General features: G+C 45.7%; 1 long non-coding RNA gene across 1 annotated transcript; it reads right to left on the minus strand.

Annotated features, from left to right (window-relative positions):
• Nucleotides 1-721: 721 nt before the first annotated feature.
• LOC147733669 (uncharacterized) lies at nucleotides 722-24,867 on the minus strand. The gene is made up of 4 exons (XR_015308745.1): nucleotides 24,601-24,867; nucleotides 20,098-20,195; nucleotides 19,635-19,711; nucleotides 722-1,001 (listed from the first exon to the last, which is right to left on the minus strand). It is a non-coding gene; the product is annotated as an uncharacterized LOC147733669 (long non-coding RNA).
• Nucleotides 24,868-27,174: the final 2,307 nt, after the last annotated feature.

Consider the following 27,174-nt stretch of genomic DNA (forward strand, 5'->3'; position numbering starts at 1 on the left):
GTTGCTTTAACGCCCCTTTCTTCTCCCCTTGCTTCTTCCCTGAGCATTTGCCCCTCCCCGCTACTCCTTTCCCCTTTTATTTCTGCCTTCCCCCTCTAATTACTTAGCTCATTTTTTTTTCCGAGTGTCAAATATTCTTTTTAAAAAATATTAATTACCTAAAAAGGGAAAAACATGTTTAATATATGAAACTACCCCTTTTAAACAGTGTGAAATTACTCTTGCCGTAGTGAAGTGCTTGTTCGTTCCTACATCTCTATGTCCAAATTTCCGACCGAAATCCTCCAAGCAATAATTTATTACCTTCCAAAGCAGACTTGTGACTGGGAGTCGGGCTGGATGGGGGTCTTTTTGTAAGGGAGGAGGTCCCTCACTGGCCAGAAATGGTTAGATTCCGAATTACTGGTGTAAACCAGAACATTAAACGTGTAGGAATAGTCTAGGCAAAATGGCAAATGACCATAAAATGGCACAACCACCATGAAATTGCCAGAGACTTGAGAAAAATAAGATTTAAGCTCAACATACATTTGGTTGCATCTTCCCTGACTGTATTCTCGCTCTGCAGACGATCAGCGCTGTTTACTTTCTAATTTCCAGCACGATCTATATACCTGGCACTCTACTAGGCAATAACTACCTAAAATTAGGTGTGTTCCTAATATACACAAAATACATAGGGTAAACAGGTGCAGAAATATCAAAAAAGAAACAAACATTTCAACGGATTTTTTTTTATAAAGAATTCAACCTAAAATACATCGGAAAACTACATTCCCAGGGAACAGCTTCTTATTTTTCTCTAGATTTTATCCTAGATTTTGATAAAATCTTTCATTAAAAGAATCTATTCCCAGTCTGTAATCCAGTCAGTATTTGTAGTTTGCAGCCTGGCACAGCCACTTTCCCTATTGAAGGATGCATTTGCTTTTTTTTCTTTTTTCTTTGGTGATCTTCGAAATCGGTTGACCCTCTTTCATTTCTTTGACTGCATTCACAATCTAAAAGAAACCAAAACAAATCGTATTGTGAAATGCTGCATCTGAGAAAATGTAACAGGCATTGTCGGCGATCATATATTTGGAGTGTGCTTGGTTAACACAAACCACCAACTACAGAAAGTAGGTATAGGATTGCCAACAGCAATGATCAAATCACTCACACACAGACTGGGTACACCATGGGCATAAGCAGTGCAAGGTTCCTTTACAGAAAGAGCAGATACAGCACAGTCAGATCAGAGCCTGAGATCAAGCACAGCCAGGAGCAGTGCAAGCTTCCCTCTCACGCCAAGAGGCCAGAAATATCATACATTAGAGAGAAACCACCAAGGCTAATTTGCATATGGCTGGTCTCTGTCTGGCAGTGCATGGTGGGGAACAAATGCGATGCGGAAAAAAGTCCAAAGCGACTTCTTGTGGCTGAGGCTTCTGCAAGGATTCCAACATAGTCTTCATAGTTTCCACAATTTGGAGCACAACTTTTCTACCAGGATCTGAAAAACTATACCTTTTCATTTGGAGTTCAAGTTACTTCAGTGCCAAATCACTCAGAATTTTAATAACCAGATAGAACTCAAAATAGATTCTAGTCTCCACCAATAAAGAGTGCATAAATCATTAGAGCTTTCATGAACAGATGCCTCTTTCCAGGCTTCCATCCACAGAAAGATACCACTTACTCACTATCACCCACACATGTCATCTGCTCATGGCTCTGGTGGAACAGGAACTGGACTTGGAGACATGGGCTACTCCAAGACTCACCGCTTGGAGAATATGGACGAGACTGGAGTTGCAGGCCTGGACCGCTGAAATTACTGTTCGCTGACCCGATCTTCTCATGGTTTATAGATGAAGATGGAACATTGTACCAACAGTGTTATCGGTCATTCCCCGTCCCAGTTACAGCACTAGCTAAACTTGGAGTACCAAGATGGGTGCATCCCACACTACCCCTGCCCTCCAAATGGCGAGGTAATCGGACCAGTCTGGAAGAAGACCCTGGCGACAGGAACAGCAGTAAAATATTTTAACTTAAGAACCTCTGGTAAGTATCCCTTTGCTAGGTGACTTTCCCTCGCCCACTTAAGCTCCCAACAGCCTTTTTCTTCGCGTGTGTGTCCCAAAGCAGACAAAAATAAAAAAAGGAGTCTTTTGTTCTTTATAAATTAATAAGGTATCTAACTACAAGTCCAAAGTCATTTCTTGCGCTTGTTTGTAGGGAGGTATTCTTAAGATTAGGTTTTTAGATGATGAATGAAAGTGCCACCAAATTGTTAAGACAAGGGGAATGGAAGGGAGAGGTGAGATCTTAACACGGCCACTCACAAACCTACCACTGCCTGCAAAGGAACTCTTACAGCATCAGAAGCGAGGAGCGCTTTTCGTGCAAACTCTCTGCCTTGTATCCTGACTCCATCGAGGTCGCGCTGCTGGTGGGAGCTCTTCCGTGCTCGACGGAGTGCCTGTCAGCTCCCAGCAAGCGCTTGACCCCATCACCATTGGCTGCCTGCACCGGGGGACTGCGAGGCCCAGAAACCTTTGCTTCTTACACCTGGTGCCTCTTCCCCCGGTGGTAACGCCCCCTACCTGCCGCCCTTAAACTTTCGTGACACCCGCTCCGCGGGTGCCACTCACAAACCTACCACTGCCTGCAAAGGAACTCTTACAGCATCAGAAGCGAGGAGCTCTTTTCGTGCAAACTCTCTGCCTTGTATCCTGACTCCATCGAGGTCGCGCTGCTGGTGGGAGCTCTTCCGTGCTCGACGGAGTGCCTGTCAGCTCCCAGCAAGCGCTTGACCCCATCACCATTGGCTGCCTGCACCGGGGGACTGCGAGGCCCAGAAGCCTTTGCTTCTTACACCTGGTGCCTCTTCCCCCGGCGGTAACGCCCCCGTGCACAAACCTCCCCATAAATTGAACCGCATTACACGCAACGCGGGACGCGCGCGAGGAGAAGCGCGAGGCGAAGCCCGGGCCAAGGGCGGGCCCGTTTCAGCCCGTTACAGACTGTGCAGGACTGGACTGGGCCACGGTTTGTGTTTTTATTTGTCCCCTACCCATTTGTTGATCTGTGTTGATAAAAAATTGTGGGGTCTTACATCCTAGTTAATATTCAACAGTGAGACCTGTCTGCTCGTGACCTAGTAGTTATTACATCTGAGACGCACAGCGTCCGATCATGACCAGAGCTACTAGAAGCAAAAAGACAGATAAAACCACTGACATAACTGGTCCACTTGACCTATTTCTAAATAAGGCCAATGCAGCCATTGATAATACTATCCAATTGATAGACCGACGGGTGTCTCACGAATTGGAGATGGCCAGAAAAAGATCGTCAATGGGCCCCTTGGCTTCAGCACAAACTCCAATTCATAAGGGTCCGATCAACCCCCTGTTGAATCAAGCAAGTGCACTAGTTCACACAGTTCCAAATACTGTGGACCTGTCAGCAACACAATTATCATTAGGATCTGATTCTGTGGAGGATCTGGAAAAAACACCGGACTTACAACTTATACAAAACCAAGATATGGCGTTAGAACCTAACTCCACGGGGGAAAGGGAGGGTGCCATACCTAAGAGGCCAAGCAAGGGGTTGATTACACATGAGATCACATCGACTCTACCTAACTGTGTGAACCCTTGCAACCTGAATAAGAATGGTAATAATATTGTAGTGCTCCAAACCCCATCACCCACCACCAGTGTGATCCCTAACATGCCCCCACAGAACAATGCGCCACTGGGGAACCTGGATGCTTTAGGTGCAGCAGGCGGCATACACAAACCATGCACCACATGTGTGACACTACATGACTCTCACAAATAGCATGGGGGAATTGTTAAAATACCATCTGAAACCCTTGGAAAAAAGTATAAGGATAATTGAAAAACAACTTGCTAAATTGACTACTCCTGTATTTACTCAGAAGTCATTGAGTACCCTGGACACGGGGAGGGGAAAACCAAACAGCCAGTTAAACCGGCTAAACCGGCTCAACCAATTCCCTTACCAGTTGTATGTCCAAAGCCCCGTGTACAAGATAAAGAAGGAAACACCCAGACCAAAAGCATCAAACAAAACTCACAAAATACCCCTAAACCCCTAAATGCAGAGGGGAATGGCCAACCCAATACTACCAGCGATAATACACAACCCACCCCAGCCCTAGTGGCCCTAAACACACAGTTAGCCAACCTTAAGGATACGACACATAAATTACAAAAAACCCAGTCCTTCCAATCTCAGGGAAAGCAGAGGATGGGCACTAGGTTCAGGCGGTCGTTTCATCTCCCACCTGAAGCTACCCCGTACACTGTTGTCCTAACAGGGGTGTCAGAATTGCCAGAGGGCTCGGAGGAGCCCCCGTGGTCACTAAGGAACAAAGTTCTGCAATGGCTAAGTCAAAACAGACCTATTCAGCCATCGCATCTTAGCAGAATAAATTCAGTCAGAAGAGTGTTTTGGATTGGGGACACGAAAAAAAGCCTACAGGGTGACTGTGTTATAGTCAATTGTGAAGATCCAGCCATGGTTGACTATATCGCTTCTTGGCCAGCGCTAGAAAAGAGGGGGGGGGGGTGGACGTACAGCGTCTCTCCTTTTATCCACCGTTAAATGTTCCCAATTATGAGAATACAACTGGTTGGGATGAAGTCCAAGACTGGCCTTGGACACAGGTGGGGTACACTAATAGAAGCAGAAATAGGAACAACAATAATTACTGGAACAGAGGTTGGGATTCTCGCCCCTGGTACCATAGCAGAGGTAACCCAAATCCTGATTACTGGGGGGGGTTCCCACAAGGAACAGATATGACTGCCTAGACATGGTCGATTGACCAACAAAGGACACTACAGGGGTATCACAAGTCCCAGCCCCCCAACTAAAGATCTATGATGTCTCTCCTCAGTCAGAAAACACCAACCCCATGATGACAGAGATTACATTAGAGTATGACACGGGGGTGGAAACTTGTCAGGCCAGCATCCAATAGAAAAACCTAGTAAGTCTCTGATGGAGAGCGGACTTGAGTTTACAACTGAAACCACCAGCACGCATCCACATCTGAGCACAGCAGACAAGACTAAGACTCAAATTGGAAATGAGATTGGAGCCCTGCCCTTGGGTATTGTCTCACATATTAGTCAGGATGAATCCAGTCCAACCAATGTGGAGAAATGTTCGCTAAAAATAACATCGTGGAACATTGCTGGGCTGGCTAAAAAAGTGCGGGACCAGCTATTCCTAACTTTTATGGAAAGGCAGGACATAATCTGCCTACAGGAGTGCTGGGATTTAGATGAGACCCACATCGAGGGTTTTAGCACTTTTTATGTTCCCTCGATCCAGGGCAACAGAGGCAGAGGCTCTGGGGGACTGTGTATCTTTACTTCTAACCTCTGTAACGTAGAACAGAGTAGGCATGAGGCAAGCGGACCAAAAGCAGGCGTAGGGAGTTCATTACAAGGCCTGTTCATTAAATCAAATGGGCGCTCTGTTTATCTGATCAACCTGTATAATAACGCGCCATAAGTTGAGGTTAAAACCTTAATAGTGGAATTGGACTTATTGTTAAAGAGAGGTGGGCAGGCGGCAGACTGCTTACTCATAGCAGGGGATTTTAATTGTCACCTGTGCCCCGATAGTCAAACAAAAAACTGTGGTATTTTTGACTTAAAAGGGGACCCTACCACGCACTTTGAACACTCCATAGGGGGCAATTTGCTAAATCAATTCATGCATGAATGGGATTTAGCCTTTGCAAATGAACTTTGTCAGCCACCCGTAGCGTTTCAGACAACTTTTTTTGGCCACGGGGCAGGCACTGTAATTGACTTCATTCTAGTCTCCAATAGGAATCAAGGCTGGGTGAGGGGTTTTGATACGGAGGATCTAGAAATAAGCGACCATTTTCCTATCAGCACCTCCCTTAGTCTAGGGAAATCTGGGACCCAAAAAATAAGTACCATGAAAATACTGCATGGTCGTTCAGTGGCGCTGGCCAGGAAAAATGGCTACGCCATTAAATGGGCAAAAATTGAACCCACAAACTTCCTGAAAGATCTGGTGCAGAAAGAATCTAGTCAATTTGCCACCTGTCTGGAACCAAACATCAACCCCGGGCTAATAATACAGACGTATGAAGGGATTAAAGTCACAATAAACGCCAAGTTAACCAAAAAATTAAAGGTAGGAGATGATACGAGATTACATGGCTGGTTCAATCGGGCCTGTACTAATGCACACAAAGTCTTTTTACAGGCTTTAAAGACTGTCCCTAGGGATAGCGGCCGAGTTAAGGAGGCTAGACAAGCTTACAAGCTGACCCTCCTGACCAGAAAGAAAGAACTTAAAAATGCAGCGTGGGAAGCCCTGATAAAGGCAAGCGCCCTAAGGGATAACACGTCGTTCTGGAAGGAAATTAATGCCCCCTTCTTCCTGGATAGGAAGGTAGACTCCCTGGAAATAGGCATATCAGAAGACGTCTGGGTCAATCATTTTACCTCCCTTTATAAGAAAGAATCACTTGCTTTGGGTGATGAGATGGATGTGGGGCGAGAGGTTCTTTCACAGTCTCAGGGAAATTTCCCACTAAAAGTAATATTTACTCCTGCAGACCTGGAACAAGCGATTTGCCAGAGTGCTAGCTTAAAGGCCCCGGGACCTGATGGAGTCCCCATCGACTTGTTCAAGGGGAATGTAGATCTTTGGGCCCCCTTACTAGCAAATGTACTGAACGCTTACACTAAACTAGGTTTCCCCCATACATGGAATGAAGCAATAGTCATCCCAATATTTAAAAAAGGGGACAGACAAGACCCAAAATGTTACCGCCCCATCTCCCTGCTAGACAACCTAATGAAAGTGGCAGGCAGGGTGTTGCTAACCAAATTGCAAATTTGGTCCAATAGCAAGGGGATACTCTCAAAATTCCAGTATGGTTTTAAGTCGGGTTTGGGAACAATAGAGCAGGGTTTAAACCTGTCCCTTATAATGAATAAATACATTGGTCCAAAAAAAGGGAACCTGTTCCTAACATTCGTCGACTTAACCTCGGCGTTCGATGGTTTGGATCACGGAATACTGTGGAAAACCCTGACCACAATGGGAATAGATAAAAACATCTTAAGCTTTATCCAGGAGCTGTATAGAGACGCAGGCGCCACGGTGAGATTTGGCAAAAATGGCAAGCGAACTAGAAAATTTCCAATAGCAAAAGGCGTTCGCCAGGGCTGCGTACTTGCGCCATTCTTATTCAATCTATACATTAACGAGGTAGCAGAGTTCTTGAATGATCTGGAGGTGGACTACCCCAAGATAAATGGTCTCGCTGTCCCATTATTGTTATACGCCGATGATGCGGTGATTATGGCACGCACTCAGCGGGGACTCCAAAAGGCATTAATGGGCTTTGCAACCTTCATGAGCTCTAGAGGCCTAAAAATAAACGTGGGGAAAACTTTCACAATGTTTTGTACCACCAGAAGAAAAACACCTGACTGCAAAACCTTTGTTAACGATTCAAAGATAGCAATGACTAAAACCTTTTCTTATCTGGGAATTATTTTTAATAACAGGGGGACATGGTCTACAGCGATTGCCTCCCGGAACCTGGCCTTTGCCCGCTCAATAGGGGCGGTCAAGCAATTTGCCAAAAAACTTGGCGGGAAACCGGTAGACACACTACTTAAGATTTATGCAGCAAAATGTGTGTCTACAGCTGTCTATGGGGCGGGGATCTGGGGACTTGCAGATAGCGCGGAAATCCAAAGGGTGGAAAATGCTTTCCTGAGGCATCTTTTAGGTGTCCCGTGTTCCACATCTACTACTATATGCCACAATGAACTTGACAGATCCCACATTAGTGATCTGATAAAGTTAGCACCAGTCATGTTGTGGCACAAGATTTGGACATGCGAGGACACGACTTTCAATAGGGAAGTAATCCATGATTGCCTGCAGCAAGCTAACGGCGCCAAACAGCCATGGCTGGCCTATGTTAAAAAATTTCTGAATTCTATCGGCCAACCAGAATTGTTCTCGAACCCAACCTCATGTGCCCAAGTGTCAAAAAAGGTATTAAAAGAGACATGCCTTGACCTACTGGAGGAGAGGAGATATCACCTAGATGGGAATAAGCCTACCATCATAGCCCATCGCCAGATCCTCCATGATCATGGCCTTCATCCTTATTTGGGGCCAAATTTTTCATGCTATCATAAAATGCTTTTAGCACGATTGAGGACGGATTCGTTCTTTAGGCTAATAACGTTCCCTGCCCCAAATGATTGGTCTGGGAAACTGATGAAATGTCCGTGTGACGGAGTAGCCACCCAGTCCAATATACATTGTATTCTTTTCTGTAAGTATTATCAGTGGGGGAGGAAAAAACACTTGCTGCCACTATTAAAACTGTGGGGTTTGAGAAGCTGTAAGACTGCCCTTCATAGATTGTACTTGCTCCAAGATGAGCTCACTATTGTAGTGGTGATAAAATTCTTGTCATTCATTATAAAATGTAGAGGAACCATGAGAAATGACTAGAAGGCTGAGGGTTTGTTGGAGTATTATTCTGTGCCTAATAACACCACATAATACATAAATATGTTATATTTACCTCAACCTTCTTAATAAATCCTAGGAATTTATCTTTTGTACCAAATGTTTTTATGAAATGATTTTATGGCTTTCAATATTAGGTTACTTGATTGCCAAGTGTAACGAAGAAGAGTTTGTTGCAGTGATTTCCCTTTTTAATCCAAGTGTCAAATGTTGTGTTTTTATTGTATTTTTTGTGTCTGCTTATATGGTGTTTGCCAAATACCGAATAAAGCTATCTTTTGAATGGAAGGGAGAGGTGAGATCTTAACACGGGTAAGGAATAAACTGAAGTTGCATCTTAAAATAAAGCATAAAAAGTCTGGTGTATGGATGCAAAACTTGAATTTCTTTGGAAGAGTGCTGAATAGCATCTTTATCTTGGTCATTAATGTCGAAGGGGATTATGCAAAAGAAACTGGGACTATTTCCTTCCACGATCTCAGTTCAATAAAATAGGACCCTGAAATCTGTGATTATATGTCTTCAAGTTCACTCTTAATCCGACTCTAGCTAAGAGGTCTTGAAACTATGGGGGTGGCCCCCTGGGGAGTCCATGGCTGTATTTATATTAGCACAAATGCCGCCACAAGTACGTGTAAATGAGGGTGGTCTGGAAGCACTATGTTGTTCATTTGGCACATTTCCAGGCGGTCTTCATTTAGATGCAGTGGGAAGAGTGATCCATGCTGTGGTGGCGGGTGAAAGATTTAGCTAAAAAGAATACATTAGGTTTCTTCTTTTTTTCATTTTCATGTAACTACATAAAAAAAACGCACAAAGCTTAAATGAAAAATAAATGCAGTGTAAACTAATCAGTGGAAAATGCACCCTTTTGCATTTATGAAACCTAAATTGGTTAATTGATTAAGGGTATCACGGCAGATGACAGTGTGTGTGATCAGAGAGCCACAGAATTGAATCCGGATTGGTGCAGTGGGGAATAGTGACTTGTGCATTTATAGTGCTGCGAGGTCCTAGTCCGTAAGAGAAAGCTATTTTGTAATTACTTTAAAATTGTATTACGTAAGTATTAGGCTGCAGGAAATGATTTAGCATTTAAGATAAAAACAAGTGCTGTCAACGTATATATTTTAGTAATTGGTAATCAGACTATACCCAGTGCAAACATTTAAGTGCCCATTAAAAGTGTGCTTTCCAGAACTAAAGACAAACCTCCTTAACTTACCTCCCAAAGAATAAATATGTGTCATCTTAAAATTCAAGTTAGGACTCACTCATTACCATTCCTGGGTTTGAGGCGATGCGACAGGAACAGGATGAGAAGACAGTGGTGGTGAATCGTATCTTGATCAGATTGAGGGAGGGGGTCAGATGGCCCCGATATTAATGATCTTGTTTGTACTTTGTGGCAATTGATTCCTGCGATTGCATTATGTGACACAAATCTTGTGCTATTTGTTTTGTTAAAATAAAAATAAATGTATTTAAATTTTTTTTAAAGTTACTCCATTGGTTAAAACATACCGACTCCCAAGCGAACTTTAGGATTAATGGGCCTGGGCGAAATTAAAATTATGTTGGTGTAATTTTGGGAATTTCACGTTATGCAACATTCCCAACATTATGCCTCTTGATGTAATTCCTGGCATAAAAATGTACTGTGAATAGGCAATTCACTGTATTTTACAGCGAGAAGCACAACACAACAGCGACTCATTTGAAGCCAACATATAGTGCAAAGTTACAGATTTGAATGTTAGGAAATTATGCATATTTTTGCCATCACTTCGTATAAAATTCAAAGAATTTCATACACCGCTAGTGGTTAACAAAATGCACACATTTACACCCTGGTGAGCAGGCCTGCGCCTTTCCCACCTCCCCTCACTTTCACCTCTAATTCCAAACTAACCCTTCAGGAGGGTTGTTTTTCGAATAAAACGTATGGGAACGGGTTTTGTAAAATTAAAAAAGCATGAGCATTTTGGACCCTGTGGATCCCGCTCACTTGAACTTCTGCTCAGAGGGCCTTTCAGGTGACCGAGGAGAACAGTGGAAGTGAGGTGACCAGCAGAGTTGCATTGGGACGCAGAGTCTTGACCGTCAGACCCACGGGCCTCAGAGTAATGCCCCAGGAGAAAGAGGAAAGGAGCTAAATCTATGCATGGGGCATAGATATGGTCTAGAAGAGGTGCTTTTCGGAAGTCTTGGAATGCAAAGGTCCCTTGCATGGTGATAGACTTGTACCCTTGACCAAATACCCCTGCTGCCTTGATATCTGGTTCCGTGGTAACAATTTTTGATCGAGCGAACAAAGACCATGCGTGTGTGCTATGACCTAAGCCGGTCTAATGGATTGTGGTCTGCTTTGGCCGGGAGGGAAGCTCAAAGCAATACCCATAAGTGGTGGAAGTCTACTGCCTTCAACATGAGTTAAGAAGCAGGAGGGTGGTGGTGACAGCATACTGTATTTTCAGTGATCAGTAGTGTACAGGCCTTCTTTTTACCTGTGTCATGATGGTGGCGTCTCCTGGCCCGCTCTGGTAAAATTCCGCTGCTGTGTGCTTACCTTACCCTTGGCCTACTTTGGATTGTGCACAGCGCAGGGATGTATGTGTGCCTGTGGAAAGGTACAATGCATCAGAATATAGCGTGCATGGTTGCATGTGCGTGCTGGGATTCGTGTGCCTCCGATAAGTTACAGTCCATAGTTCTGCATGTAGGAGATAGGGTGGGGTATGGCTTGAGCGCACTGGGATGCATTGATGTCCGTCCGAGAGTCAAATACATTGGAGGCTACCCACCTGTGTATGTGTTCACAGTACTGTGTGCACTTACAATGGGCACCACACTTTGAAGACACTGGGTTCCATCTTAGGAGGCCCACAGCTTGCTGGAGGAGCAGGGAGAGGTAGAGGTTGCCTCTAACAGATGTGTGCATTGCTTCATTCTTGAGAACTGGGTGGGACACACTGGAGAATGCAAGATCCAGGCTCTTTGATGTATATCAATAAGGAGCTTTGATTCTGTATGGAGGCCACTGGTCAAAGATGCCTGGGCACATCTGTTGAAGGAGATGGGACTGAACAGAGCATCAAAGAGTTGGGATGTGGCCCTTTGGTAACCTTTAAATGCACATATCACGGAGGATATTATCCAGGTGTGAACCTCTGGTCACTCCCATGGCCTCTGCTTGGAACTACAAACACTGGAAACTACTCCAGTGATAGACTCTAGAGGAAGAGCACAAAAAAAAAAAAGAGTGGCCACTTCAAAGTGGGCAACCCCAAAACACAAACTACAAAGACAGAAGCACTACATCACAAGAGTGTCTGGAAATATACTATAAAAATGGGATCTTGAGTCTCCCACATTGTTAAACTAAAGCTGTACATCAATGTGGAGTAGTTTAGGAGGAATTCTGCCTGTTGTGACCAGGATTGGAAACTAAGGGTCTACCACTCTCATGCTGAATGAGGGGACATCTCCCAGAAGAATCAAGAACACTTGCAGCGACCACCAGCTTCTGGCTGACCCACGACCAGTGGGCCCTGTGAGAAGGAGGTTGCCTGGAGGGAGCAGGGTCCATTGGGTATCCTTCTGAGAGGATCCCAGGAGTGTACTGTGAGATTCCGGCACATCAAGAACAGTGTCCCGATCGGGAAATCGGAAGTGTGTGCTGGGTGACCCCCTTATGCCAGGTGGGGGAAGTGGAGTGACCCCCATATGCCAGGTGGGGGAAGCAGAGAGAACGGTACCCTGGCACTGATCCGCCCATCGGCCCATATGCATTTACTTATCCCCCTGAAACCAGGAGGGGGACGGGGGAGCACTGCTTGAAGAAAGGGTTGCTCTGGTGCCGTACTATCACAAAGGGAGGGCTGCTGCTCTTAGTAGAGCTGGGACCCAAAGTGAGCAGTCACCCGATTGATGCTGCTAAGCAATCCCTATATGCCAGGAGGGGATCACTAAGACTAAGGGCCGTTGCCCTGTGAGCGCTGGGAGTACCCCTATATGTCAGGATGAGGCCGTGGTCCAGAAAGAGGGCAGTTGCACTAGGACAGTGTGTAGTTGTAATCACCTAGCTTGTGCACAAGCGCACCCAAGAATTGTCTCTGGATGAAGAAGCCTTACTGCAAGATTGGAGGAGCTCCAAGGATGGCTGCTGCCGCAGTCACGAATTCCCAGAGTTCTGCTCACTGTCAAACTGGGAACGCATGCCTGGGGACTCTGGACCTGCATCTCAGTGACAGTAGGTAAGACAGACGCATCCAAGCCTAGGAACATGTGGACTTATGCTAAAAAGCGCGCATATAATTTTAAGACTTTAACTCACCAGCAAGCCGTAGCATAGATGTCGGCACACGAGAATGGGGAATAACCATAATCCACACTTGTTTTTAAGAAAGGCCGAGGAGACTGCCCGCTTTGTGATGCATAGCTATCATTAGTGAAGTCGGTGCAGTGGCACTTGGGCTGGAGGGAGAGGTGGGTGAGAGGACCACTGCATCACAATTATGACGGTCTTATTTTACAAAAAAGAGGCATGGTGACTCATTTCAAAGCTAAAGTTAGGATAATTCTTTTTTGAAAAGGGACAGAGTCTGCTTCAAGATTGGAGTGATGGCCAGGTATGGAGGCGAAGGGGTTGAAGAGGTAGAGGAGACAGTCTAGCACTCAGAGCTGCAGCGGTCATTGGTCCAGCAAGTGCAGTTGCATTTTGGCACGTGAATGTAAAGGGCTCACAACACCAAATTATGGGGACAGTGTTTTAGTGAATTTCAAAAAAAGCAAAAAAGTTTGAAGACCTCTGCTCTAGCCTATTGTTTGCCCCTCATCCGATCCTGGTCATGTTTCGACAACTTCTGGCCTGTTAGTTTATGGTGTGTGCTATCCTTTTCTACCCGCTCCTCTTTAGTCCACTTTTCTGCTGCATCCTGATTTCCCTTCCCTTCACCAATTCTGCTGTGAAGGGTTCATGATTGGCTTTTGAAGCCTGATCCTCAACTCTCGGATTTCCTGTGGAGCTCACCTACCTCCGATGCTCAGTCTTCTGCACTCTTCCTCTCCATACGATTAAGTTGGTAGCTTGCCTGATTCGGATTCCCTTATCCTCTTGTTGTTCTAGTGCTGTGCTGGAGTTTTGAACCATTCTACTGCTCCATTCTGAGACCACCCAGCTATTATTATTATTATTATTATTATTAATCGGGTTTTATAAAGCGCAAACAACCCGGAGGCCTCGTAGCGCTGTGTACAGTCATACTATTAAAAGAGAAGAAAATTAAATGAACAGATAAGTTTTCAGATCCTTCCGAAATTTTAGAAGGCTGGGTTCACTGCGAAGGAGAGTGGGCAGAGAGTTCCATTCCTTTGCGGCATTCCAAGAGAAGGAACGCCCACCCCATCTGGTGCGTCTGATCTTATTGACAGTAGCCAGGAAAGCAGTACTAGATCGCAGTGATCTGTGAGGAAGGTAGGGTTTTGCCAGGGAGCAGATCATAGTAGGGACAGTCTTCCACATGGCTTTGTGCATGATACACAGAGATTTGAACAACACTCTGGCCTTAATAGGAAGCCAGTGCAGTTTCCTCAGGGCCAAGGTAGCTGATTGCCGTTTGTTGAGGCCTAATAGGAGACGGGCTGCGGCGTTTTGTGTCACCTGCAACTTTCTTATTGTAGAGGTGGGAGCCCCTAAATATAGGGAGTTCCCATAGTCCAAACGGGACAAAATAATGGCTTGCACCATTATTCTGTGAGCTTCGAAGGGGAGAAGTGGTAACACCTTTCTCAGCATACGCATGAGCCCGAAGCATATGGCGGATAGAGTAGTAGCTTGCTGCAAGAAGCGGAGGTTGGTGTCCAGCCAGATGCCTAGACTCTTTATATGGGACTTTGGTTGGGGCGTTGGGCCCATACACGGAGGCCAATCCAACAAAGGACTGGGAAGGGCTGAGTTGCCAAGCATCATGAGCTCCGTTTTCTCGCCATTTAATTTTAAGTGCGAGGTAGCCATCCACTGAGCCACCGCTACCAGACAGTTGCTTAGATTCGAAGAGGAAGAATCCGACTGGTTCATAGATACGACTAATTGCGTATCATCGGCGTAAGTCACTATGTCAAGGCCAAACGAGTGCACTATATCAGCTAAAGGCTGCATATAAATATTAAGAGTAGGGCTCAAAGCAGAGCCCTGGGGCACATCTTGATCCAAGGGCCAGATTTTAGAATGGGTAGTGTCCTCAACAACCTTAAAGGAGCGGTTCTCCAGAAAAGACTGGAGCCAGTGCATGGCCTTCCCAGAAATTCCCATTTGATCGAGGCGGTGAAGGAGAATGCTGGTGTTAAGTGTCGAAGGCGGCACTAAGATCGAGCAGCATGATTGCTGTAGTGCCGCCTTGATCCATTTGTTTCCTGGCCAACTCAGTTACCGCCAAGAGAGCCGCCTCAGTTCCCAATTTGGGACGAAAACCAGCTTGTGAGTCGTGGAGAAGATGATTCTCTAAGAATTGAGTGATGGACGTGTTAATGTGTTTTTCCAAGAGTTTACGGACCCACGGAAGGAGAGAGATAGGTCGGTAGTTGGCCATGTTCTCCGGGTCCAGGGTAGGTTTTCTCAATAAAGCCTTAACTTGTGCACATTTCCACGCAGTGGGTACTGAGCCTGTCGTAATAGATGTGTTCAAAATTTTAAGAACAACAGGTTTGATGGTGTTCTCAATTTTTACTAGCTGGCATGGAGGGGCAGGGTCCGTAGGAGATCCAGATTTAATTTTCAACATGATAGCCCCAAGTGAGTTCTCATCCAGCAGTGGAAACTCATCTAATTCTGGAGTCATGGTGTTGAGTGAGGTGGTTCCCGTATCCTGGGATAGATTAGGTGGTTCAAAAGCAGAGGCAATTTTCTGTATTTTACTATGAAAGTATTCAGCTTGACTATCACAGCGAGCCTGAGCTTTACTAGGATCAGTAGGAGTAGGGGGGTATCAATCAGGAATTTGGCTATCCGAAAGATTTCTCTGGTTTATAATTTTTTCCTCGAAGTATGAGATTTTAGTACATCTAATTTCTGTTTTGTATTTTTTGATGGCTTCAAGATGAATAGTTTGGTCTATATTACTACGGGAAATCCTCCAATTTCTTTCAAGTCTTCTACACACCCTTTAGTTCTTTAAGTTGGGGAGTATACCAAGGCGAGTCCTTAGATTTGGTCTTTTCTTTGAGGGCTTTGATAGGTGCAATAGAGTCCAAAGCTGTGCACAGCCAATTGATATAGTTCTCGTACTGCAATGCCGGGTCTGTCTCATTTTGAGGGGGGGCCAAGGAGAGCAGGTTGGCCCATTGATCTGGGGAGATTTTGGACCAGTCCCTCCCTTGTAGGGTAGTGCGAAGAGGGGGCTGTAGTGACATAGCTGGAGTCCACTGTATAGGTATTAAATAGTGGTCTGTCCAGGTAAGGGGCAGTGGGGTCCCTACTTCCAGTCTATGATCATTACTAAGTACCCCATCAAGGAGATGGCCCTTTTCATGTGTGGGCTCGAAGCCTTTCTGTATGATCTGGAGCGCTGCCATACTGTCCAGAAATGCACTAGCCGTAGAGTTATTGGGGTCGTCTAAGTGGATATTTATATCTCCTAATATCGAGAAATAGGGTCTACTAACCACTAAGTCAGCTATTTTAGATTGAAGTGAGTCAATAAATTCTCCCACTTGGTTAGGGGGACGATAGATAAGAGCACCAGAAAATGAGACTGTAGGTGAGAAATCCAGTGTGAAGAGCATACTCTCACAGTTAGAAATAGCGGCCGATGAGGTCCTAGAGGTAATGGTTTTTAAGAAGGATGCCTAAGCCACCTCATCTACCTTCTGATCTATCTAGCCTCTGCAAAGTGTATCCCATTTGCAAGATGGACGTAATATCAGAATCAGATGCATCTTTTAACCACGTCTCAGTCAGAAATATTACATCGGGGTCATTCTCCTCTAGCAGGAGAGACATTTGCACAGGATGTTTGGTCAGTGAACGGCAGTTTGAAAGAAACATTTTGTAGGTTTTGACAGAGTACGGTTTACCTTGATGGCTGGAAAGTAGGAATTTACAGTGAGAGCAGATCCCAGTAGAAGAGTTAGGATGAATAGAATGCCGACAGGTATCATTAATTGGCCGCATTAAGTTTTTTAATGTGGTTGAGTCATACCGTATTGGTCTGCTGCATTCTGTTCCGCCTTGCACAAGGGGGGGTGGCCCCTGGTCCCGTCCGATCGAGGACGGGCGCAGACGGGCTTGCCTTTGGCCCGCCGACGGCGCGCCGCCAGCGCGCCCGCTGCGCCGACGGCGTGTCTGGTGTTTATATCCACTGTAGGGGGCAGGAGGGTGGAATCGTCGATCATCTAGACCGCGATCCTTCCCCTACCCAAGATGGCGCCCAAAGTCAGTTCAGCGCCCAGCGCCCGAAAATAGCGGCGCTTTGTCAGCTGAGGAGGGGGGAGGAGGCCGCCCTGGGCAACGTAATCTTACACCAAGGTAGGGCCAACTGGATAAATAAAATCTATCCTGTTAAAATATTTACAGTGTTTAAAAACAGGTTTTTAGTAGTCAATAACCGTCAGTTAGCATGAGCAGAATTCAATCAAGAGCAAGAGCGCTGAAGAGCCCCCGGCTTCCGCCTCAGGGGTGAAAGGAAGTATAACAAAGGTACAGTACAAAGTTGGAAGTTCATGGAAATCACTACCATTTACTTTTCCTTTTTTTAATTTTTGGAAAACCTTTATTGCACAGTATCATAAAACAAGTACGGGCCTACAACCATCCGGCCGGCCACGACATCTTTTGAAGCACATTAGCAAGCAATATGGCAACTCAGTAGCATCTCAAATTAGATTACAAGCAATTTGGGTTACACTGGAAGTACGTGCACTACCGAGAAGCAGGAGAAGTGAAGGTTTAATTTTTGTAAAGCGTATTTAAATATTAAACGCTAGAAAGGATCAGAGTTCACACAATCCGTCCAAAACAGAAGTGGGCGACGTCCATCAAAAAAACCAGCAAGCAGTAAAATAGAATCAAAATGGCGGCACAATGATATCATAAAAGGATTGATAATCGCATAGCATGTTGTGTGCCGGTCATCACCCACCCCACTTCGACCCATTCCATTGACCCAAGGAAAAAGGAAAAAGGAAAGGAATTGAAGAAAGAAAGAAGGCCCATAGAAACTGAAACGGACAAAATAAAATCCCCCCCCCCCTACAGGCATGCAGAGGCTACGGCCTACCCCCCCCCCCCCCCCCCCCCCAGCAGTGTGCCTGTCGCCCAAAAAAAAGAGTACCCGAAATAAAGAAAGAAGAGAAAGGAAGAAAAAGGTATACCTGTAAAACCGGAGGAGGGCCAAACTTATGTGGCCGAAGCAACCAATCTGTATATTCTCGGCCGCCCCACCCCCGACCCCGAATTGAAACATAACCAACGTCCAGCTCCCCCGTCTACCCATCACAATCCCAGCAAAGCAAACAGGAAGTAAAAGGAAAAACATCTTCAACCTTGTCCCTTTCGGTCCAATGTGCCGATGAGGTGTAATAGCAAAACAGCCCTCCAGAATGGGGTAAATGGGGTAGTCAGTCGCAAGGACCACATCAGGACAAAGCACTGTCCACCAGTATCCGACAAACTCAAAGCCATGTGGTCCATAAATGTACAAAGAAGGGCAGCGCACAGCAGCAATCCTCCAAAGTTAAACAGCCGAAGCGTCAGCAGCATGCCCAGGACACAATAGCAAGAATCGCCAGCAGATCCCGGAGAAGTTGCAAAACATGGCGCCCAGAGTCGATTCCCCAGCCGCTGTAACAGTCCAGGAATCCCATACCTCTCCACAGCTGTAGCAGACAGGGTCGCGGCAGTAACCAGCTCTCGCACCTCAAGCGCCTCCATGCACCTCTGGATAGGCAGCACACCATGATCGAGCCCAGGGTGTGGTGAAGCACTCTGCAGACGAACGCCAACTCGGCCAGTAGAGGATAGCGTGGGCACAATGACATCTAGTCGGCTCCCCAGGTCCCGGGTGTTGTCACACAAATCAGCTCGCAAGGTAGCCAGGGCGCCCAGAATATCTCCTATCTTTAAGGGCATCTCAGGAGAGGAGGATGCTGTAGCTCCCTGCACACGGGGCTTGGAGACGTGTGGTAGTCCTCGAGCCTGTCCACCGTCATCCCCTTCCAGCAGTTAGTCATCCCATCGGTGCCCCGACAAGCACAGCCAGGTCCTGGGGACAGGGGCATTACACTCCATACCGACACTGCACACAGTTGTAGTGCAGCGTCGGCCGTTGTAAGCACCCTCAGCAGCAGGTCGGGCCATCAGTTGCAAGTGTAGAGCGCTCGGCTCAAAATGGCCCCCTTCACAACGCCGGAAAATGAAAGGCTTGCAGAGTCATCCAGGGGGAAGGATACAAATGTATCACTGGTAGCCGCGATGTCAAGCAAGCGCGGAAATTAAAAAGGAGTGAATAGCACGCTGCTGCGGAAAACTCGGTGCAGCAGCAGCTCTCCGCCGGCCGACTTCGCCCTGCATTCAGTGGCCGCTGTTATCGTGGTCGGGGCCGGCCGCCCCTGAGAACAAAGAACCGGTCGCCGCCATTAAGCACCAGAAAGGAGACAAGGACGCGTTGTCACTTCTGCCGCAGGAAGCGTGTCGGGGAGCACACTGTTGGATGCAGCATCACTTCCCAGTTCCGATACCACGACGAGAATACAGGATAGTTTGCAGGAGAAGTGGCAGTACGGGATGAGAACAAGCGGGTCGGCGGAGCCGAGGGTTTAGGCGGCCATCATGGTTGCAGGCTAGGCTCCTCCATTTACTTTTCCTTTAGGAGCAATTTGTAATTTTGTATAAATACGTATCACACTTTCATCTTTATTTGCACTTAAGCAAAAGTATTTGAACTACTTTTTTCTGTGTCGTTTTGTCCGAGAATATTTGTCAACAATTTCATCTTTGAACAAACAAACGCATTATTTACAATAACCATATAAAAAAAATAGGGTTTTAAATATTGAACACTTACATCTTCATGGTTAGGAAATCCGCCACTTTCAAGCTTTGAGAAAATGAGCTGGTCATTGATTTTAACTTCAAAGCATCCTACAATAGAACAATATAAAGAGATAATATTGCAACGCTCAAAGGGGCAAACACATCTATATTAGTTAGCTCATAATGACGCATAAATATCCTACAACATCAAATTCGGAAATATATATTCACAGATATATGCCACCCACTCAATGGACCTGCTAACGTTAAAGCTGTTAATGTGTATTTAAAGATACATTTAGACTTTTTTTATGTTACCAAGCAATTTCAAGCATTCTCTATTACAGGCTTTCCTATAGTTAGTGTTGTCCCTACTAAGCTGTGGCTGGAATGACTTATAGCAATTGGAATTACTGTAGTATGGCACCCCATTAGAGTTTGTGCACAAAACACTATAAAATACAGTCATGTACAAATCTATCAAATCTTCTTACCTCTCCTCACTTCTTCACCAGAAACCTCCGCATCAGGAACTTCTTTCTTTATTTTGCTGGCAAGTTCCTGATAGCGGGGATGATATCCTCACCCTCCACTGGAAAGGAAACAGATATATACAACCATTAAGACCTAGCAGGGCTTTCAGTTTAGGACTTGTTTTTACTGTGTAATGCTTTCTAGAGCAATAGGTGGCTGTCCAGTAGGTGTCATGCAACTTTATCCACACAGAATACATATAGCCCGTTAACTATTCCTTGACCCATAACCTCAAGAAAAGGTCCCACAATCAACTCCGGTTGCCATCTGCAGGTATAGAGTGTGTCCTACATATGTCGGTACTCCATCTGCATAGGCAATAAGGTTTTTTCCTACCTATTCTAGTCAGATCATCATCACCATTAGGATCTGCTTAGTTGCAAAGTTGCGCCACTTACTGCCTGAAATTATCAATTAAACACTTTATTAAACTTTGAGATAAAGTTTGTGAAGATGTTAAAAAAAAAAAAAGCAAAGTGGGCAGTTTTAATGCCTCCTTAAGTTTGCAGGAAAGTGTTCCCACTATAACAGAAGGCATGTAAGAATAGGCAAAAAACAGCATCGGGTTGTTTGTGTTACCATCCGGAAGGATTTGGCATAATAGTCAGGGCTGGACAATTTCTATTAGAACACAGCCAAGTCGGATTTGCTTTTGGATGGTCAGTCCCTAACGCAGCGCTGTGGGCAAAAAAACACAATGACCTGGAATGTGGTTCGTGGCTGAGTGCAAGTCAAGCTTTTCAGTCTTTTCTCCTCCAGTGAGTTTTTCCGACCCTCTGTTGCCACCTGCTTTGAGCCTCGCCCCTCAGCCATTATCCACCACCCCAACGGCAGAGGTTATGACTTAGGGAGGCAAAAGAAAAAGCTTGGTCACCCTATTTACAATCGGATGTACATCACCTTTTTCAACATAATCATACTTGCATACAGTCAAATGTCCATCAAATAGCTTTAACCCAAGTAAACCATTTATACAATTCCAGACAACATTGTCTGTTTCTTTAGACACGAGTCACTTAATGATCAAATTTTCTGTAAAAGCACGGGTGATGTATCGCTCACTGTTTGTCGCCCTAAATCTTATTTGCATTTGGCAAACTCACAGGTTACACAAGAAACGCCGAGTGATCAAGGGCACTACTCAGGAAAAAAGCCACCACAACAAAAACAAACACACAGAGCCGGCTTTAGGGCAGTGTGAGCGCTGCCACCGCCCAAGGGCGCCGACCTAGAGGGGTGCCGCATTTTCAAATACCTATGGGATTGGAGAGTTCTTTGTGTGCTCAACAATTTTAAGGCAGTAATACAAATATCAAGATAACTGGTGATGTATGTATGTATCTTCTGGGGAGATCTGAGTTTTGTCTATCAGTTGTGACTTATCATAAAGCAGCGGCAGCGGGTTAATGTGCCTTCTGCAATTGGCACGCGCAATTTGCAGATCACAGAATTGTACGCTACGTAGCTCAGTGGGTTGCAGAGCTTGTGACAGTGATCCTTTTGTTAATTGCAATTTGTAAGTTACAATCCTTGTAATATAGCATAGTGAGCTATGGACTGGCATCAAAGAGCTGCATGCAAACTACAAATCACACTATTATGTCACTGCTAAGAAGGGTTAGTTTGGGTAGAAATAAATTCTTATAAGTTACGCCAACCACAAACACTGTTAAATTTCAACTCCCGAGTTTGTTATTTTCCAGAAAAGCACTCTTAATATATATACTGCCCACCAATATATATGACAACTCCTACATCTTGTAGTCCTCGTAGTCTTATGTAACGTTTCATATACAGCGATTTACACATCACTGCCTCTGTATGATGTGTGTGACAAGGAGTGCTCTGACGCCATACATTGGTTTGAGTAGCGCTAGAAAAGAAATTAAGTACATGTAAAGATGATCTATAGAAAGATAAAGGGCACCCTTGGAGGGTGGTAGTGAGAGAATCTGTGGAGAAGAAGGTTATTGGGGCCACCAACAAAGATTGTTGCACTGGATGCCACCCAATGCTTAAACTGGCCCTGAACAAACAACTCATTGCCAAGATTCTTTACTTTTTTTTAAATTACTTAGTCAATGGTTATTTATAGATTTCATTTCTTCGGTGGGGTTGAAGTTAACATGTTTCTAACATTCAGAAACATTTTTTATCAAACATAATCGGTACCCTTTATCTAATGAAACATGGATTACAAAATGTTTTACGTACATTCAGATAATACTTCATACCTAACGGCTAGATTGTGTGATTTTTCGATTAAAAATCTATTAGTCTTTAAAACAGAAAGTGATAGCTGAATATGCCCGCACATTCTAGGGATCGCCAATCCAGGTGGGCTATCCCCACCTGCAAGGTAGCACGAGGTGTTGGGTACATCCAAATGTGATTACAACTTTTTTTTTTTAAATAACACACATGATTTAATCTAAATGTGTGGAGGTATTTATATAGCCTCAGTCTTTATTAAAAGGTTGCCTGGCTGAAAATTTGGATGCATCCGTCTCTTCGGCATTCTAGAGGGAACATTTAGGTGGAAGGAAAACCAGGTCTTCTTTAAAGACAATGCAAGTTTACAATAACCCCCTTAAACTTTAACTGCAGTTACTAAACACTATTGCTGTAATTAGAATAAAATCACTAACTACCTTTTTGTAACATGTTCCTACAAATCCTTCTTTTAAGGGATTTCTTAGCCAGCTGCCTTTCTAATTTATTTCAGGGCTATTAATAGTATAAAAATGTGAGCAGAAAAAGGGCACAAATTAACATGTAAAGATGCCTGAACAGTGATCGAGCAATAGTCTAGCAACAGAGAGATTATTTACCTGATTCGAGTACTATTCCAAATTCCCAATATAGCACAATCTACACAAGTAAATAATGTTGCTTCTTTTTACAATCTTGCATTCTAAAACTACATGCCCTTTCAAAAATATTTACCACATTACTCCAATTAAACATTACAAAAACTGTCCTGTAATTAAAACTTCTGTTTGTGACCTCTTTTTTCATTTCTCTTTCAAATGTCCCTCTACTTCCCTTTTATCCTCTGCATGCCAAATCTCACTTAACATACTCGGACACATGCAGCTTGACTATTCTCTAGTTGAGCAAATTTCCTACAACTAATTTCTAAGATCAAAATCTCTGCTCCTTCCTCTGAAGGTCATATCCATGCAACCTACAATACCAAATCTCCTCCAACTCCAGCATTAATGCCACCAACCAGGTGCTTGAGCTCACCTTCCCCCCCCCCCTACTAATGATCGCAACCAACCACTATTACTTTAGTCCACCATAAAAATAAAAAAAACTGAAATGGCTGCATGGAAAGGTTTACTTTGAGCACACACGCTTAATCCCATTAACAAACAGTAACCAATAACACTGAACTTACCAACAACCTGGGGTTCCAGAGCAGTGTGCTGCCTGGCGTAAACCGCTTTGACTCCTCATAAGGGGTAGTAAGCTCTATATAAATGCAATTTACATCTACAAATACTGTGATGGGAAGGCAGATGGACACGTCCCACACAAGGGTGACACTAGTGGGGACAGCCCCTTAGTGTTTCCTCACTGCCCATGGTGGGGGTTAGTATTTTTTCTATGGCCACCTGGTCGGGAAGTTGGCCACTCCGAGGGAGAGTCCTCACCTCCCCATGGATAATGTCACTTTTGGGAGGCAGTTGGCTATTTAGGTGGGCATCATACACTCTTTCATAGGCCAGCAGCAGAGGAATTTGCCCCCACTCACCCAGCAGGAACAGGAAAGCTAAAAAGTATAGCAACTTGCTATACAGCGTCGCAAGACAGTTGGTATCCTGACATCTGGGGGTTGGTTTGACCTTGCTCCTTGGTGGCACGGGTGCAGCAACCACATCAAAGCATTGGGCCACAGCCCCAATATGAAATGTACAGCACCAGATAAATAATGAGATAGCAACGCAATGCCCGGTGGATGGAGAGTGTTTCAAGACGTGTGTCCGCGGTTAGTCCTAAAAGATGCTGCATTCGGATGATCACTCGTAAAATTACCCTACCTGTGTACTGCATAAAAGAATGTGAATAAACTTGCAACAGTTTTCCCACAAGCACAGGTGTTGGTCTGTTTTTTGTGATGATGAAACTGTAGTTTGTCAAATAATTATGTGTATCCATATGTCAGATAGCAGGGGCCTAGGGGTGGAAATGCTAAGCAGCTAGCTGGTCAGCGTTTTTAATGTCCGTGTTGTAGCTATGACCTCACTTCCTGGAATCAAGGACAGAGTTCATCCATTGTGAGGTACATCTCGGTACAGGTCTGTCTTTAGGAGCAATAAATATTACTGCAATAAATATTACTGCGGTTTATTACACAATATTACGGAGTCCATCTACCCACACTTTACTGAAACTATTGATTGGGCATCAAGAAAAGCATCTGAAGTCCGAGATTCTAAAGCAGCGCGTGTACTCACCAGTACTCTACGTGCACCCGGACTTTGGCGGAGCCGTGCTTCTCCATCCTGCTGCTGCTCTCTGGCCGCCCCTGCTGCTGTACTGCGGCTCCCCTTCCAGTCACTACTCAGGCGGGACCAGTCGACAACCTTGGAGAAAGTGCCAAGTCAATCACACACAGCAAACTCTCCCAGCCCGGAAAGAGGCAGCGCTGGTTTCCGCAACCTGCTGGGTACTGAGGTCGAGGCCTGGAGATCCCTCCGCAATAAATAGGACATTTCCGCGGGAAAGAATCCTCGGCGGTAAAGTGCTGCTCGTTGCCGGGGTAACTAATACACTGTGATACAAACGTAAGATGGGAAACCGGTGGTGTAAACAAGCGTTCTGTGGCTAACTGGTTAGGAGGCGCCCTTAATTAAATCAGTTCTTCGTTTGAGCTAGAAGCGCAGGTGAGCACTGGCAATTATTTTCCTTACCATGCTTTGACCCAGAGAGCAAAAGAGAGAAAAAACAGTGACAACGGGAGAAAGCAGGAATGAACAAGCATTTACAATGCAACGGTTTCGCCTTTGCAAAAGTTAAAACTATTGGCATTGTAAATGGCAACCTTTTTATTTATGAGTTGGTTTTGAAAACAGATAAATAAATGGCATTGTCATTTACAATGCCAATAGCTTAATCTCTCGCAAATGCCACACACACCCCCACAGAGAGCCCCCCACACACACACAGAGCCCTCCCCACACACCCACACAAAGCCCCCCCACACAGAGCCCTCCCCACACACACCCACACAGAGCCCCCCCCACACAGAGCCCTCCCAACACACCCACACAGAGCCCCCCCCCCACACCATATAAGTTTCCGCTCTCAGACCTATCATATGAAAGAACAGAAGTGAAGGTTGGCAACTCTATTGTTTTTAGTAAACTTATACAAGACTCAGCACTGTACATGCTGTGCGCACTTCTCTAAAGTGGAAAAGACACTGGCTTGATGTCTGTAAATGTACCGTGTGTTTTTATGCAGGGGGCGGTCTCTGCAGTCCTGTCAAGTGTCACACTTCAGATGTGACACTAACGCATTTCAGTGCGGGGCTCCGCATCACCGCACTGAAATGCATTGTCATGCATTTTTGCATAGTGTCAGGCTAAGCTATCACTGTGACTGAAGCGCTACACAGTATGTGTGTGTATGTGGCAGCTCAGCTGGCTGGCGGCGCGATGCAGGCTGCCTACGCTGAATTGCTGCTCCCGTGGGCTTCCTGCTGCTAGCTACAATGCATCTCCATCATTCAAGGATTCCCATGGCGGCATGCGGCTGAGTCCAAGTTACTAAGGTTGCGTGCAGCGTCATGAACACACATTTGACTGGCGTGGCGCTGTTGGGAACGTTACGTCCGTGTGCGCGGGGAATTTGTGGTCTAAGGCTGGCAGCTCTCTGGTTTGCAGGCGGAGCCGGCCGCACATGATACTCGGCCCGCAGCGCTGCTGCTCACACCATCCCTTTTTAGGCCTTTTAATAGCCGCTGGCCCGCAACTTAACTCAGACCTTAATGTAATTCCGTGCCAGCTTAAAGAGAGTGCGGTGGGACCGACGGGACGTCAGTGACGAAGTCAGGAGGCCCGGCATCACAGTTGCAGCAGCCACCAGAACTTTAAGGACACATAGCCACCCACCCGGACCAAGTAGGACGGATGTGGGGGAGGGGGGAGGGGGTGGAGGTGCGGTGGCTCGCTCCTTGAGGCCTGAGCTGCAGGCTGCTTCGGAGTCGCCGGCAGTCAGGCAGCGCTGCCTGTTTGAAGAGCAATGAAATCAGATTAGGTGTTTAACATCAGGAATGATCACACAGACCCAGTAATACCGGGCCTTTTTTTCCATGTTTATTTTTCCACGATTTCCGGCAGGGAGGAGGGATGAGAAGGGTGCTCACAGCCCGAGAAATCAATTACTCACCACTCACGTCTGATTATGTTGGGGGTCACAGGGAGGCCGACAGCCCCCAAAGCACCTGCTGTCTGCCTATGTCTCCAGACATGGACGGAGCAGGCTGGGGGAAGCACCTGTTACCTTTCTGCAGTGTAACAGCGCACACCTGACTTTGGTCTCAAGGAAATTGGGAGCCCCAGCGACCTTTCAACACATGACTACGATGGCACCTGCTTTCTTTGTTGTTTGGTCTTCTTGGAAAAGAACTTGTCTTGCATCGGTCCCTAGGAACCGCGAGCCCTCAGGTATAAAAACACTAAGAGGACCGGGTTCCACAGAACATAATTTCTTCCTTGTGCTGTCACCTCACACGATAAATGCCCTGTGTGTCGTACTTTTGGCGGTTGGAACAGGGGCAGGGGGGCACTATGTTCTTCTTCCATGTTGTACTGCACCGGACACTTCTCTCAGTGCAGTTATGTGTCTGCTTTGCGGGGGTGGGGAGGGGGGGCGCAGAGTGGGGATCGGGACCAGAAGTCAGGTGGGTGCTCTGTCTCACTCTCCCCGGGGGCTCATTCTGTGGCCCGGCGCACTGTGCTTGAGAGGGTCCGTCTTTGCACTGTGCTCTTGCTGCTTAGGAGGGGTGGAGGCAAGAGGGGATCACG

This window comes from Lissotriton vulgaris, chromosome 2_1, assembly GCF_964263255.1.
Source record: "Lissotriton vulgaris chromosome 2_1, aLisVul1.2, whole genome shotgun sequence".
Lineage (NCBI taxonomy): Eukaryota > Metazoa > Chordata > Amphibia > Caudata > Salamandridae > Lissotriton > Lissotriton vulgaris.